General features: G+C 49.0%; 1 protein-coding gene across 1 annotated transcript in view; it reads left to right on the top strand.

The window, feature by feature from the left end:
- The first annotated feature begins 6314 nt into the window (after window positions 1-6314).
- Window positions 6315-15344, top strand: part of Pdzk1 (PDZ domain containing 1) — a 31060-nt gene continuing 22030 nt past the window's right edge. The window contains exon 1 of the mRNA XM_032897666.1: window positions 6315-6392. The gene's annotated coding sequence lies outside the window, so the exon portion shown is untranslated. The remainder of the gene's footprint in view (window positions 6393-15344) is intronic.

Genomic DNA, 15344 nt, shown 5'->3' with positions numbered 1-15344 from the left:
AAATGATTCTTTCACAGGGGTCATATAAGACCATCAGAAAACACAGATAATTTACAATTCACAGCAATGGCAAAATTACAGCCATGAAGTAGCAACGAAAATAATGTTATGGTTGGGGTCACCACAGCATGAGGAACTGGAGTTAAAGGTCACTGCAGCATTAGGAAGGTTGAGAAGCTTGATGGGCTCTTGGGAAGCTGGCTCTTTAAGATGGAATCCAGGTCACTCTGCATCCCACAGAAAAGCAAGCAGAGTCCCTTAAAACCTGCACTCCGAAGTGTGATGGCTACATTCGGACGCCTCGGACATGGCTATACTCTTGCTGTGCAGCACAATTTACCTGTGGTGGAAGCAGATTGTGTATTCTCACCTTTCACTTGGAAAACCAAGAGGGAACGTTTAAGTCAGAGTCTTACTGCTGTGAAGAGACACCAAGTCCACGGGGCAACTCTTACAGAAGAAAATGCTTAATTGGGCTGACAAAGTTTCGGAGGTTTAGTCCATTATTGTCAGGATGGGCAAACTTGGCAGTGTGCAAGCAGCCATGGTACTGGGGCAGGAGCTGGGAGTTCTACATCTGGATCCACAGGTAGCAGAAAGACACTGTGTCACACTGGCCAGACTTGAGCTTTAAGACCTCAAAGCCTGCCCCCATAGTGACATTCTTTCTTCAACAAGGCCACTTCCTAATAATGCCACTCCCTGTGGACCAAACAGTCACACACACGAGTCTATGGACGTAAATTATATTTAAACCCCCACAGGGAATGACTGACTATACATATTTTTCATAGGACTGGAGAGATGGCTCAGCAATTAAGAGCACTGGCTACTCTTCTAGAAGACCAGTGTTTGACTTCCAACACCTGCATGGTGGCTAACAACTGTCTATACTCCAGTCCCGAGGGATCCAGCACCATCTTCTGGCTTTTGGGAGTGCTACAAACATGCAGGCTGGCAAAACACCCACTGTATAAAATAAAGAAAACCATTTGCTATAAGAACTAGAAAATTCTGATCATCAACCACACGGGGCCTCAGTGCAAATACTACTGCAAAGAGGAGTGGCATTGTCCCATGAGCATTGTCCCACAAGCCACCCATCTGCTTGCACGGCTGTAAAACACTTATCTCGGTCCTGCATCTGGACCCTGGCCTAATAAATTCCTCCAAAGGTGTGCAGCCCACATGGGCGGCTTCTCTAGATGTTGGCGGAGGCCAGTACCACAAAGAGGCGAAGGGAAACAGTCATAAAAGTTGAGTCAGGTCAGGGGCAGAGGAGAGCAGGGGCTGAAGTGTCGGGCTGGAGTATGTTAAGGAGCTACTCCAAATGCAAAGTCACGTGGGACAACTAAATGTTGAAGTTGAAATAAAAATCAGGGGCTCTCAGGTCCCCTGTGACCAAGCTGACTTGTATCGTGGAAAGAGCACTGGCTATAGAAGCAAAGGCACCAGCCACCAGCTGCCATGAACTTGAGATGTCTTTAGATAAGTCACTTCATCTCTCTGGGTCTTTGTTTCATAGTCAGGAGAAAGCTGGGGCATCAAAACATGAGTAGAAGGAACGGCTTTTTAAAATTGTGGGAGGGACCTGAGGAGGTGTTTCTGCATAGCAGGTAAATGGCTGTGAGCATATGAAAAAGTACTGCTTATCAGCCTCGATCATGAGGGAAATGCAAATGAGTTGCTACTCTCATTAGGAGGATGGCTGTTAAAATAACAAACCAAGCGAAGGGTTTATGAGGATGTGGAGAAACTGGATCCTTTGTGGGCTGCTGGCGATAAAGCAAACTGATGTGGTCGTTATGGAACACAGCATGGGGTTGGTAGGGCGGCTCAGTGGGGAACACGCGTGAGTCCTACAGCAGGACCCACAGGGGAAGGAAACTGACTCCCACAAGGTGTCCCCTGACCTCCACACGTGCACTAAGGCACATTTGCGTGCGCACACACACACACACACATAAATATGTGCAATAAATAATTAAAAGAAAGCAGTATAATGGTTCCTTAAAAACTTAAATATATCATCCACTTCTGGGCACATAACCAAGAAAATGGAAGAGAGGCCAGTGGTGGCTCAGTAGGTAAAGCACGAGTCGCCATGGCTGAGGAGCTGAGCTGGCTGCACTGGACGCACTGATGGAAGGAGAGAGTCGACTCCCAAGAGCTGTCCTCCGTGTGCACGTGCTGGTCTGCATATGCACCCGACGACGTAAAGCTGAGAAAATGTGATAGCAGCTTTCCGACGGAGGATGGGAAGCGAGGCTTAGATGGAAACCCAGAAGCAAGCTGCCCACTGCTGAATGGTGAGGAAAGTCTATGCATACGGTGAGGTATAGTTCAGGCCTTGACACTTCTACAAGGGTGCCATTAAATTATGAAAGGTCAGGGATAGCCTTTTCTGCTTGTAGGAGGAGCCTAGAGCGGCCACAGTTAGAGACAAAGGCAGATGTGGAGCGCTAGGGTGTGGGCAGTGGGAGCCCGTGTTCAGAGGCACGGAGCTTCCGTTGGGAGAACAACAACACTGTGGAAAAGACTCGTGTCCATGGCTGCCCAGCAGTGTGGAAGCACAGAACGCCCCTGAACGGTGCACTCAGGTAGCGTTACATTTTGTATTATATTATTTTAAAAAAAATGTAAAAAGTGAGCTCAAGAAGTCAAAGGCCCTTATTACAGCACTCTTCCTCTTTGCCATGCACTTGCTACTGAGTTGCCAACTTAGGTCCTTTCCACACTAAACAGAGCAACTCAGTGTCCTGACGGAGCCCCAGCCTGGCCGCAGGAAGCCTGGGGAGTATCTCCTGGGCTCCAGTGCGCTCTATAACATTTAAAGCTTATTGGCTGCGGCTAGAGGGGAGTCTTGTGGGGAGCAGTCCAGAACACCCAGGGTTACACAGAGAAACCATATCTTGGAAAACCCAAAATTAAAACAAAAATGAGATATCAACAACCGCAGCAAAGCCCTCCAGGAACAGGCGCTGCTCTTGCAGAGAACCTGTGTCGGGTGGCTCATGTCTCCCTATAATTCTAGCTCAGGGGACCCAACACTTTCTTCTGGACTCTGAAGCACCTTCACTCATAAGCACACACCTACACACACACACACACACACACACACACACACACACACACACACACACACACAGGTGTGTGCCTATGGGGCACGCTCATGGAGGTCAGAGGGCACAGCTGGTTCTCTCCTCCCACCTTTTTCTTTTTCTGGGTTTCAGGGATTGAACTCAGGTCATCAGGCTTGAGTTTCTCCCTGAGCCTTCTCATTGGCCACGTCCTTATGCTTTATTTTTAAAATTGGCTTATCCAGGGAAATCTCACTGGAAATACCTGTCTGTCTGCCTGTCTGCCTGCCTGTCTATCGTCTATTGGCGAGAACTGACATCTTTACATTATTCATAGACTTCCAGCTCAATGATATTTATAGTTCTCTAAGTATGCCGAAATATCAGTGGCTCCAGCTTCTGGAGGGGCTGAGCAGTCAGGGAACTGGCCCCAGGCAAGTTGCTGCAGACCTGAGAGGCCTCCCTTGCTCACCATAGTGACCTGCGTATTTAAACAGTGAGGAAAGCACTAGGAAATGGTGGAATTTAGCTTTCTGTTTCTGACCAGTTGCATAGGAAGCCACGTGAGCAGCAGGTACAGTGCCATCCATACTGCCCCGAACTCCCAAAAGTCCCAACTCACCACCTTGGACTTCTAGCGAATTTATTTCATAAATGTTGGTACGCTGTGTACTTAGAAGTTAAGAGCAGCTGAAGTGACCCCAGGGAGATGAGAACGGAGGCCCCAAGGTTACAGAGTCAGTGTGAGGTGGATAAACCAGCTGTACTGGCAGGATTAATTAGTGTTTCATTCACAGGTCCTTGAAACATTAATACATGGTAGCTTTATATTCTAGGCATTTGAGATAAAGTGACAAAAATATAAATCTTAGGAGCCGAAGAGATGGCTAAGTAGGTAAGAGCATTGGCTGATCTCCTAGAGGACCCAGGTTCGATTCCCAGCATCCACATGATGGCTCACAACTGTCTGTGACTACAGTTCCAGGAGGTCTGGTGCCTTCTTCAGGACTCCCTAGGCACCATGCATGCATGTGGTGCACAGACATACACACAGGCAAAACAGCCGTGCACATAAAAAAACAAAATCTAAAAGAAAATACACACCTTTGTTCTCGAGGACTTAGTGTGCTGTGGAGAGACAAAGGAATCGGCTAGCATGTGCATGCGTCTGAACATGACGTGTTCATGGACAAAATGGAGCAAGGATGAAGGGATGGAGAGGGCAGTGAGAAAATGGCCATCTCAGCCCAGGTTCTGGGAAGAAAAAAGACATTTCTCTGGCAGATTCCTAGTCACAGACTGGCCTTGGACGATGGGTAGGGAGTAGAGGTGCGGGGCTGGGGGCATAGCTGCCATGGATTCTCACCTTAATGGAAACACCAAGTCAGGTAATTACCACAGACTGTATGTTGGTAAGCATGTCTTTACCTTTCCAGGGTGTAGACAGGCGCTGCCTGACCAAATAAAGCCCCAAACTTGAACAAACTAACCAATGGAAGAAACCATTAATAACATATTTAGGATCCAGGGTTGAATCTTTCTGATGCCAAAGCCAGGACTGGACTGTGACAGGCATAAGGGCATTAGCCTAACACCATAAGGCCTTCGGTTTCATGGCCAGCACTTTTGGAAACAAAACCACCCGATATCCCGTGCTGTAGCCTGTACTCGCAGGTCTTTATCTGCAGGACTCTGCAGACAAACCAGAGCTTGCATTGTTCCCCCTCAAGGGCAGGCTTTGGGGTGTGCACATATGTGCACCTTAAAATCCAGCAAATTTAGGATCATCCCATCTTGGACTTGGAAGTGACCCAGAAAATCCCAACTCTGTCTCCCTAACAATGGAGAACAGCTCATCATTGGCCCCTGTTCACCTACTCCTGGCAAAGGTGAACAGGGACACAGGAAGCCATTCCTGGCAGCAGGAGGCCTAACCACAGCTGTAAAGGACTCTTCTAAGACAGGAGTGGAGTCGGCAGCTGGCTCTCCTGCCCTCCTGGTCAATAATCCTGGGGAGGATTATTAAACAGATGATCTAAGCTTTCTTATTTGGAAGATGAATATCATGTCCCATGAAAAGGATTAGAGAGAGTAATAACCCTATTAGGTCTATATAACCCGTAGAGAATACCCTGCTCCATATTAATCAGACCAGACTTAATTACAGGCATGGTATTAAATGTTTATATTACAATCAAATAAAATGTTAGTTGTGTGTATGAGACACGCCGTGTCCTATCGCGATGCTGTAAGTAATCAGCCCAGATCAGATGTCTGGAAACTGGAAGGGTCAGATTTTCAACCTCGAGCGACCTAGTCTATCCTAATAGCTTTGGAAGGTCCACTGGAGGTCAGGAGAATAAAGCGTAAAGACAGGAGGTGGCAGATATGATGGAGCGGCTCTGATGCCAGCTTAAACTTCTTACCCACTGGCTTAGGTCACACCTGGGCTGAGGGCAAAGCCAAGACCCAGGGAAGACAAATGGCCAGCTCTTCACGAATGGAGGAAAGACAAGGCCACCCAGCGCACAGCCTGGGGTTTACCTGGTCTCACTGCCGTGAGCCGTCTCCTGCCCTGACTGTGGGCCGAGACTCCAGGTGAGGATGGCTTGTGTGGGTGTGGTTGATAGAGATCAACTGCTGTGGTGGCGCAGCAACACCAGGCCACAGGGGAACGTCTCCTGCCCGGCTGCCTTCCTGAGAGACCCAGAGTGTGTGAAGAGGAAGGCAGGTATCAGGAGTTAGAGACTGGAGGCGGCCGTCGGGAGAGGAGAGGGACCCAGAAAGAAGCAAGGCCGCCAGGACAGTGGTGGAGGTGGGACAGGTGAACCGGGGCTTTGCTTTCACTGGGTCTTTGGCCTCTTGGTGGCTTTCTGGGCAGGAGTGGCAGTGTCTTGCTCTCAGGACAGCCTGAGTGTGGAAGGCGGCTGACAATTATCCCCTGACCCTGTGCTAGGGACAGTGAGGTTCCTACTGGAATTGGGGATTGGTTGGGTGTGACCCAGTCTTCTGTTTATTGGGTAGAACTGGAAAGGCCGAGGCACCTCCTCCCCACCTTTCTCTACCCCCACCCCATTGTTAGGCTGGGATGGGGGCAGGGCTTGACTTTGCTGAGGACTCTCAGGCATTTCTAGCTTAGGACCCTGCCTGCTGGCAGGGAGCAGGACAGAGGTCACTTGAACTCAGACCACACGTCCCTGTTAAATACATCAGCTTTTAAATCAATCTTGGTCCAAAGTCCAGGGAGTTCCAAGACTAGTAGTGTTCACAGCAGGGAGAATTTCTAGTGACGGAGCGGATCCTTCTCCACAGGTAAGAAGTGGCTTCTGTGACCTGCTGCCTGGGCTGGAGCCACTTTTCTCTTTTCTTTTTTATAGCAAGTAGCTGTCGGGGAGGGGTTGAGGCCTCTGTGGTGGTGGGAGCACAGGTTAAGTGGGGGGCGGCGGGCGAGGACTGTCTTCCAGGGGTGCCATAGTCCTTTTAACTAGAGATGTGCAGGCTCTACTTGGCGAAGGCATTGGTGGGCTGCTCGCTTCCCGGGGGGTCACATGAGATGGGGTGGTCGAGGTGGGGGTGCTGTATGGAGATTTGTTGCATAGCCCAGAGACAGAGACCAGACGTCACAGGCCACGGGGAAGTTTCTTCTGAGGATTTACTATCCAAGAATTTACGGAAGGCTAAATGCAAGGGAAGACTCTTCCTTACAGCCCTTAAAACGTACAGCCTAACCTAATTTCCACTGGTGCCTCTTCTATCTCCCAAGGCAGTGCTTAGCCATGAGGAAAGCCAGGGATTGCTGGGTTGGCTGAGTAGAAATTCAGGTCCTCTAGTCTCCCTTCGGGAGAATCTCTCAATCTCTCTGGCTTGTGTGGACCTGAAATGTCTTGCTACTGTGAAGCTCTCCCAGATGCTTCTGTGTGTAGGCAAGCTTGGGAGAAGCTCATTTCCCAGCACTGGGGCCTTTACCTAAGGGCACATCGGTTCTGGAGACTCCTGGGCTGGGGATGAACCAGACTCTCAAGTGGCTTTGGTGAAGAAAGCACCATTCTGTATCCGTAAGTCACAGGGCCCTCGCTGCTCAGGTCATATAGAAACACATGTCTTTCGTGTACCATCAACTCAGGGACATTGCATTTGTGGGTTATGGCCGAGCAAATTGTCCTCATCTTTGATTCTGGTAAGGTCTCTTCCCTGGGAACTCGTTGATGCTGTATTATGTTCCTAGGCTGCTCACCCAAGGGAGAGAGTACAGGTCTGGGAAGCCAATGCCTAAGGTCTTGGTTCACTATGACAGGTCATTAGATCTATTCCTCACCTCAGTTTTGTTATCTGTTGAAGGAAGCCAGACACCATTTTCCTAAGGTTGTTCTGGAAATGAAATTATAAATATGAACGTGTTTGAGGGGCCTGAAAGTATAAATCTAAGCTGCTCATTCTTCAAATGAAAAACTCCAAACGTGCGTGCCCTGGAGTAGCCGGAAGTGGCACCCACAGTTAGGAGACCCTGTGCTAGTCTTTTGGTGTCACTGAGCCTTTATTTTCTCACCAACAACTAAAAGGACTTGAGACCTGATGCTCACTAAGGGCCTTCCACGTCTGAGGTGGGTCTGTGCTTTGAAGGGGTGCCCTTTGTGATTTGAGGATGAATTCGAATGTTTCCATCTGAGACGGACTTCCTAGATTGAGCCTCCCTCCACCTTGTCACGATGTCACATCACCCCATAGCATCTGTCATCAGAAATCCTTGCCTACTTTGCCAAGTGTTAAGTTTCAAGGGGATAGGGTTCTTGCCTTTGTTACTCGCTGTGCTCCCAGGTTTTAGGACAGATCCTGGCTCAGAATAGATGCCTGGATGTTCGGGTGGATGGAAACTGGTGTGGTGCGGAGGGAAAGGACCTGGAACTCCTTGGAGAGGGGGCTGAGGAACTTGGAATCTGTCAGGTTGTCCCAATGTGGAAAAGGGCCTTTCTGCTCACATCTTGGTTAAATAGTCTCATGTTTTTTGCATAGAAAATGAGTGAGAACAGTAAGGTGGAGATGGACAGCTTCCCCTCAAACCTCAGCAGCTCTTTTCCTTGGTTCTTCAGGAGAGATCACTTAGCTCAATGTTATCCCCTTGCCTGGTAGGCACCCGGGATGAGGTGTTAAGATCACTGGGTACCTGTGCCTCAGGGGCAATGAGCTACTCTCGAGCCCCTGCTTCTTCCTCATCTGAGTATGGTGGGACCTAATTCCTGCTGTTCGGAAAGTTAAATGCTCACACGTCTTACGGGTTACGTCACAATTGTCTTTAGTTCCCTTTGCGATGTATGGGATTCCAGAGAACTCGGGGGATGCCTGGCAGAGGCAAGAGCTTTGCAGTAGGGACGATGACACCTTGCTTCTGTGATAGCTGCTGAAGATTTTGCTCTGGGCTTGAAACATCTGCCGCCCGAACCTGGCTAGAACCAGATACTGTACTTATGACGCTGGGCGGAACCATGGGAACACAAAAGTAAAACAAGGAAACAACAAAACCCCAAGCAGGACTAGCTCATGGGGTTCCCATCAGCCATACAGACTATTTCCGTAGTGTGAAAGCACCACAGGGAACTTTAGTGCCTCCTCTGCAGGCAGCTTGTCTCGATGGGGACACTGACACAAACAACCAATGTTGTCTGTAATCTTCAGGCCTGAGTCCAAGGTGCTTTGTCGTCTAACCTGACCAGTTTCCTTTCTCTCATCCTATATCTGCGTTGAGGTGATTCTATCACATGAAGATATGTGTGCTCTTCAGCCTGGAGTCGTCTTCCTCTTCCCACACTATCTCCATGGTCCCCTTGAGGTTGGGGAGTAGAAGGAACCCAGACCTCACATTGGAATCTAGGCCCTGCAGATCTGGCCAGGTGAAACCAACTTAGCCTTCTAGAGTCTTTTTTTCCCCCACGTGAAAAAAAAAAAAGGACTCAATAAGTGTGTAATTTAACAATAACCCATTGAAACTATCCTAGCACCAATTGTCAGCACCAGGACTGTGTTTTGTAACTCTGTCCCACTGGATTCTGGGCTCCCTGAAGGCAAGGCAGAGTTTCACCTCGTCTGGGTTGAACCTGACACCTGCCTCATTGAGGTGCTAAATAAACCTTGATGAACATTAGGAAGCTGCTTAAAGGAGGAGTGATAGGATCCCTACAGGGTGTGCTAGTCAGGCAAGGATTTGAACGTTGGCTGGGTCCTGGCAAGGTTTTGGACTCATTCATATGGAAAAATTGTTTACTTAGCACCTGCTATGAATGCACAGTCAGCATCTGGGAAGGTAACCCTGGGGATGTGCAAAGGGCAGGCTGGGTGCGGGTGGTCATGCAGAGCATGGCGTTCTATTTCCTGAGGAGCAGTAGAGGGTACTGAGGTAAACAGAACTGGGGCTTCTGCAAGAGCGATGAGTGCTCAATGCCCAAGCAGGAGTCCCCACTTTTGTTTTTTGATGGGTGTTTTAGAGGCTGACCAGTGAGGACGCTGGTTGGAGAGTTTATCTAGAGGCAGGAGGACACTGCTAAAAGACCAAGCCCGTGAAACATGGAAGTGGGTAGAAACGCAAGTTCAGGGACTGGGGAGTGCTGACCCAGTGTGCTTTAGCCCCTGGGCCCGATCCCCTGGCTCCATCGCTAACACCACATAAACCAGGTGGTGTGTGGTGTGAGCTCTACACAGGAGGTAGAAGCAAGAGAACCTCAAGTCGAAGGTAAGCTTTACGCCTGGCCTACATGATTTCCATGTTTTAATGCACACAGGTGCTCTAGCTGCATACAGATTTATATCTGCACATATACCTGCAGGCCAGGAGAGGGCATCGGCTCCCATTACAGATGGGTGTGAGCCACCATGTGGGTGCTGGGAATTGAACTCAGATCCTCTGGAAGAACAGCCAGTGTGCTTAGCCACTGCCTCAAGCCTGGGTTACATAAGATCCTGCATAAAAAAGGAAAACCTTAAGTGCAATGTGAAACAGGGGCTGATTTTGGGGAAACCCTTACTACAGCTGACCTTCATGGAGGCTTAGCTGTTTCAGGTACCTGTTCCATCAACAGTGGGAAGAAGTCTTCTCTCAACGTTGTCTCTGCTTTCACAGTTTTTCACTCCATCTCTCACAGCTCCTGAAACTCTTAGGTAAGCAAAGTGTGGAGGGCATTGAACTCCCAGAGCAGAGTCCTAGCCTAGAGTATAAAATATCATTTATGGAGCCTGGAGTAGTGAGGATATTAGGTACCAGCAAATCAAATGACCTTTGATATAAGAAATTTTATTCTTTGTCATAAAAGAGAAATAAAAATTACTCATCGGGCCTTGCCATCACCGCTTTCTAGATAATTCTCAGTGGAATGCGTCCATGAATTCCCTGCATTTTAAATCTCCCTGGCTAAGAGCTAACAGCAACTGTCACGATGGGGAGCTATGGTTAGCACATCTATACTTTAGGGCCTTGCGTTTCCTTCGGTTTTGGTATTAATCACTTAAACAGACTTGACCGGTTGAATCGCCACAGATGTTACCTTTCAAAGGATGAGCCCTAGTGGCCTAACATCTGACAGCTGCACCAAAACTGTAAGGCGTACTCTAGGCAAATTGTTTTTGAAGCATGAAGTCAACGTGTGTTCGTGTCTTGCTTTCCAGAGACTCCACTGTCAGCATCAGCTGAGGCATAGAAGGCTTTCTCTCTTCCCTCCCTCCCTCCCTCCCTCCCTCCCTCCCTCCCTCCCTTTCTTCCTTGCTTTCTTTCTAAGTTTATTTGTGTTGTGCACATGAGCGTTCTGCTGGCATATATGTACATGCACTGCACATGTGCCTGGTGCCCACAGGGTTCAGCAGACATTAGTTCAATTGCAGGAGGTTGTGGGCCATCATGTGGGTGGTGAGACTGAACTCTGGTCCTCTTCAAGAGCAGCCAGCGCCCTTAACTGCTGAGCCGTCTCTCTAGCCATATGAGATGATTTCTTTAATGGCCTTAGCAGAAACATCCTGTGCTAGGTTCTGACAGAGATGGATGTACCGGTCTAGGTGGGAAGCCCTTTGCCAGGGTTGACTGAATAGGGAGTTCACAGCTTGTCTGTGATTTTGGACCTAACGCCCACATTCCACCAATTATATTTTTTTTCCTAACAGAAGTCTGCCAGTTTCTGCTCTTTCGGGTCACACGGGTGGGCGCAGATGCAAGAAGGGCGACCTCAGGCACATGTGGGCAGATACACTGTTAAACTTCCCGGGAGTGCTGCTCTCTTCTGGTTGAAGCACTCAGGTTTTATAACAAGCATGGAGGTCAGTGAAGGTGAACCAGGTCCAGGCTGAAGGTGGCCAGATCGACCCTGCCCCCCAACCCGCTTCTGCCTTAATGACACGGTTGCTTACTCTATGGTTCCGTCCTGTGTTACATAATTGAGGACCCTTCCGCGGGCTCCGTAACGAAGCTAAACATTATTCATTAGCTGGCTCATAAGCCTTTACCTCTCAGTTAAACTGTTTCCTGGAGCAGGTGTTTAAATAGGTGCCATGGGGAGAGCTCTGCTACCCTTGTCATTCTGATCACACGATTGATTTCTAATTACTGTTAGATAAGATTGTGGCGAGTCTATGTACGTGTGACTAATGGCAGTAGATTACCATGCTTATGTAAAAGTCTTACCGCATCCAGACCATCACATGGGCAAAGATGGCAGGACTTGGGCTGTCATTCTGGAGGCCATTGCTGACCATAGACCACATTTTCCCACTGTAGGTAGAGTCCTTGTTTTTCCTACTTCCTTTATCAAATCCTTTGGAAATTTGGTGATGCTTTCTGGTTGAGTTGAGCCATCTCCTAAGTATTCTCTGGTGACCATGGTCTCCACATAGGTGAGCTTTAAGCCTATGAAGCAATGCTTTGCTCAGTCCAGCTCCTCTACCCCTTGTGTTCTCCCGGTCCCTCGTTGCCGGCTTCCACTTGGAGCTCATGTGCTATGGGCTGAGCTATGCCGAGAACTTCAGCTCACTGTTGAGGCTCTGTTTGAGCCCCTTGTTAACAGCACGTGGCTCTCTAGCATTCAGACTGATGGGATACTCCTGGGGCAGGGCGGGTCTCAGCGTTATTTGAGCAGTTCACTGGCAGCAAAGGCATTCTCCCCTTTGGCTAAGATTAGTTTTATAGAGACTATCAGGAGGGAATGGATGGAGGACCCCTGGCCCAACGATTGTCTTCTCCCAGATGCCATCACTGACTTATCTATTTGACCCCACTGTATGTTGCGGCGTGACACTTTGTGTCCACATTGCCAAAGTTCCTAGTTTTCTACATCTCCAGCTGCTTTTAAGGAAGGGCTGACATGGGCCTTGTTTTCCTGTACCCCACTTCCCTGCTCCACCTGTCAAGGATTCGGTCTCATCAACGCTAACTCACTTCTGTGTTCTCTACCTCACTCCACACGCTGACGGTTTCTTACGGTTAAAAGTGGGAGCATCTGGCCCGTGTGCTCTTGCACACCTTCAATCCAGGACTTGGGAGGCAGGGCAGGCAGATCTTTGATTGGTCTACATAGTGAGTTCCAGGCTACTAGCCAAGGGCACAGGGGACATCTTAAAAAACAAAATCCAAACCAACCAAGCAAGCAAACAAACAAACCTTTCCGTCCCAGCCACCCTCTGATGTGTCTTCCTTTGCTGTTGCCTTTGTTCAGTATCCTGGACTTCTGTTCTCTCAGCTCGGTGGCCTTTCCTGGTTTTCTTCCTCTCTTGGCATCCTCTGGCTTCCTTACAGTGTCTTATCTTGGGAGTCCTCTCTGGATGGCAATGTAAGCTCGGGCTTTCTGCTGATGAATTTTTTTCTAGGAATTCCCCAAGGCTGCTTCCTTATCTCTCTTCCTGTCACTTGTGCATTCACACAGATTGCCCTGGGAAGAGACTCCCGTCCAACATCATCAGAGCTACAGGAGAACTGCTGTGTCCCCTAGTTAAAGCCCGTCACACACTGACTTTGTTGCCCCCTTCCATTGTGTTTCTTTGAAACAAGGTCTCACTATGTAGCTCACGCTGGCCTCAGACTCATGCTCCCCCTCATAAGCCTCCCACACGTGGGGGTTACAAGTGCCTGTCAACATGCCTATTGGAAGCGAGGCCGTACTGGCGCCCTTAAGTCTACCTCAGGCAGAAGGTGATAGGGCTGCTGCGATAGAATCCTGCAGCTGGTAGAATCCCAGTGCCATTTCTTGTAGGTCTGGAAGCCAGAAACACAAGACACAGATGTCTTAAGGTTGGCCCTCTCAGGCCTCCTTCCTTGGCTTTCATGATGGCTACCTTCTCGTTGTGTCTTCCCATGGTATTTTTCTGTGTGAGGGCATCTGTGGCATCTCACCTTCTTTTAAAAATGGACATCGGCCCTACTGGATTTGGTCTCATCCTCAGGGCTTAATTTTAGTTGCCACTTTAACATTCCTATCTCTGAGTGTGGTCATGTTGGAGATCACGGTCAATGTTGGTATTCAGAGGCGGGGCCATCATCCAGCCCATACTAGAAAGGGAGTCCCCAGCCCGGAGGTGGTAACGAATATTTGAGCTGATTGGTAGAATAAACTGGGTAGGGTGGGGAATTCTAGGTGACATAAAAACCAGACTTTGTGGCAGAGCAGACAGGCTTAGCTGGAGAGCACTAGCGAAGGAAGAAGTATGTGGCTCTGATGCCCTGATACCCTGTGCCCCATTCCTGCAGCTCCCCACGATGGCTGATCTGGACAATGCACACACTGTGACTTGTGGTGTTGCACTTGATCTGTCTGATGCCATCTCTGTTTGGAGAGATCTGAAGGGACAAGGTTGGATGCAATTGACTGCTTAGCACTCTGGGAAGATCCTCTGCCTGCCTCTTCTCCATTCTGGCGTCACAGTTTCTAGGCCAAGAGGCCCTTATCACCTGTCGGATCACTGCAATCGCCTGCCTCCAGGGTGTCTGTTCTAGTCCAGCCCATCCATCAATCCTGAGCCCAACTCTGAACTTACTGTTCCTTTGTTAGAACACGCCGAGTGGTCCCTGTGCACCGATCCAACCACAGCCAGATACCTAGGTCTGGAAATGAAATTCTTTCATGTCTGCCACCCACAATCTCCCTTTGATTTGATTTTTATCTCTGCCTTAAGTGTACAGAAAGGACTTCCCATTCTGTGGACTGACAGCCACTCCCTGTCTGAAACAGTCATGTGCCTACCTGGATGCAGCTGAAACCCCGCCCATCTGTTATCAAAGTCAAACCCTCATTAAAGTATTCCTCGATCTGTTCGGAGGAGGTGTGGGTCTTACACATTTACCTCTGTTCGGAGTGGTGATCCCTCTGCCCTTCGAAATTTTATTGTGTGTATGGTGTTTTGCCTGCAGGTATAACTGTATCACGTGCATGCTTGGTGAACACTGACACCAGGAGAGGGGATCAGATTCCTTGGAATTGATTGGTTACAGGCAGTGGTGAACCATCAGGTGGGTTCTAGGAACTGAACCCCGACCCTCTGGCAGCGTGGCCAGTGAGCACTTTTAACTGCTGAGCCATTTGTCCAGCTCAAGGGAGTGCTCTGTCAACCCTTTTCCTGACCTAACTGACTTGGAGGTCCCTTGAGAACTTGTGTGCTTTGTCTATTAGTATGGGGTGGATGTAGTTGGTGCGAACAGATGAACGAGTGTGGGGTAAAAGTCCCCTTGATGTTTAGTGGGACGTTGAAGAAGTTGTGTTCGTGGTTCTAAACAGACTGTTCCTGCTGAGTGTAGAAGCTGGCATGGAGTGAGAAGCTGAAGTAGGGCTACTGGCGAGCTTTCTCAGACCTGAGTGCAGCTGGGTGAGGGAAAGGGCGTGGCATTAGTTTTTTGTTTTTTTTTTTAAACACAGGATCTTAATATGTAGCCCAGGCTGGCCTCCAACTCAGAGATCTGCCTGCCTCTGTCTCCTGAGTGCCAGGATTAAAGGTATCTACCCCCAAGTCTGGCTAGCTTTGAAGGCAGTTAGTTTTGAGGCCTGCATCAGAGTTCTCTTAAAATCCATAGGTTAAAAGTCACTGTCACCTGCTTGACTCTATGTCTGCCTGGCTTCACAACTGCTTGCAACTAGTGCATGGGGAGGCAGACAGCCCGCATAGGCATTATTTAGGTTGCCGTATGTTTCTGTACCCGGCCCTGTGGTCAGGCACTTGCCATAGACACAGCCAGATCCTGAGGACCGCGCAGGGTGACCAAAGGGCTCTCTGAGGCAGACTGTCACCACGGCTTCTTGAGGGAGTAAA

The sequence above is a fragment of the Rattus rattus genome, chromosome 3 (genome assembly GCF_011064425.1).
Source record: "Rattus rattus isolate New Zealand chromosome 3, Rrattus_CSIRO_v1, whole genome shotgun sequence".
NCBI classification, from domain to species: domain Eukaryota; kingdom Metazoa; phylum Chordata; class Mammalia; order Rodentia; family Muridae; genus Rattus; species Rattus rattus.
The sequence above is the reverse complement of the archived record's forward strand: the minus strand, read 5'-3'. Positions and strand labels throughout refer to the sequence as shown.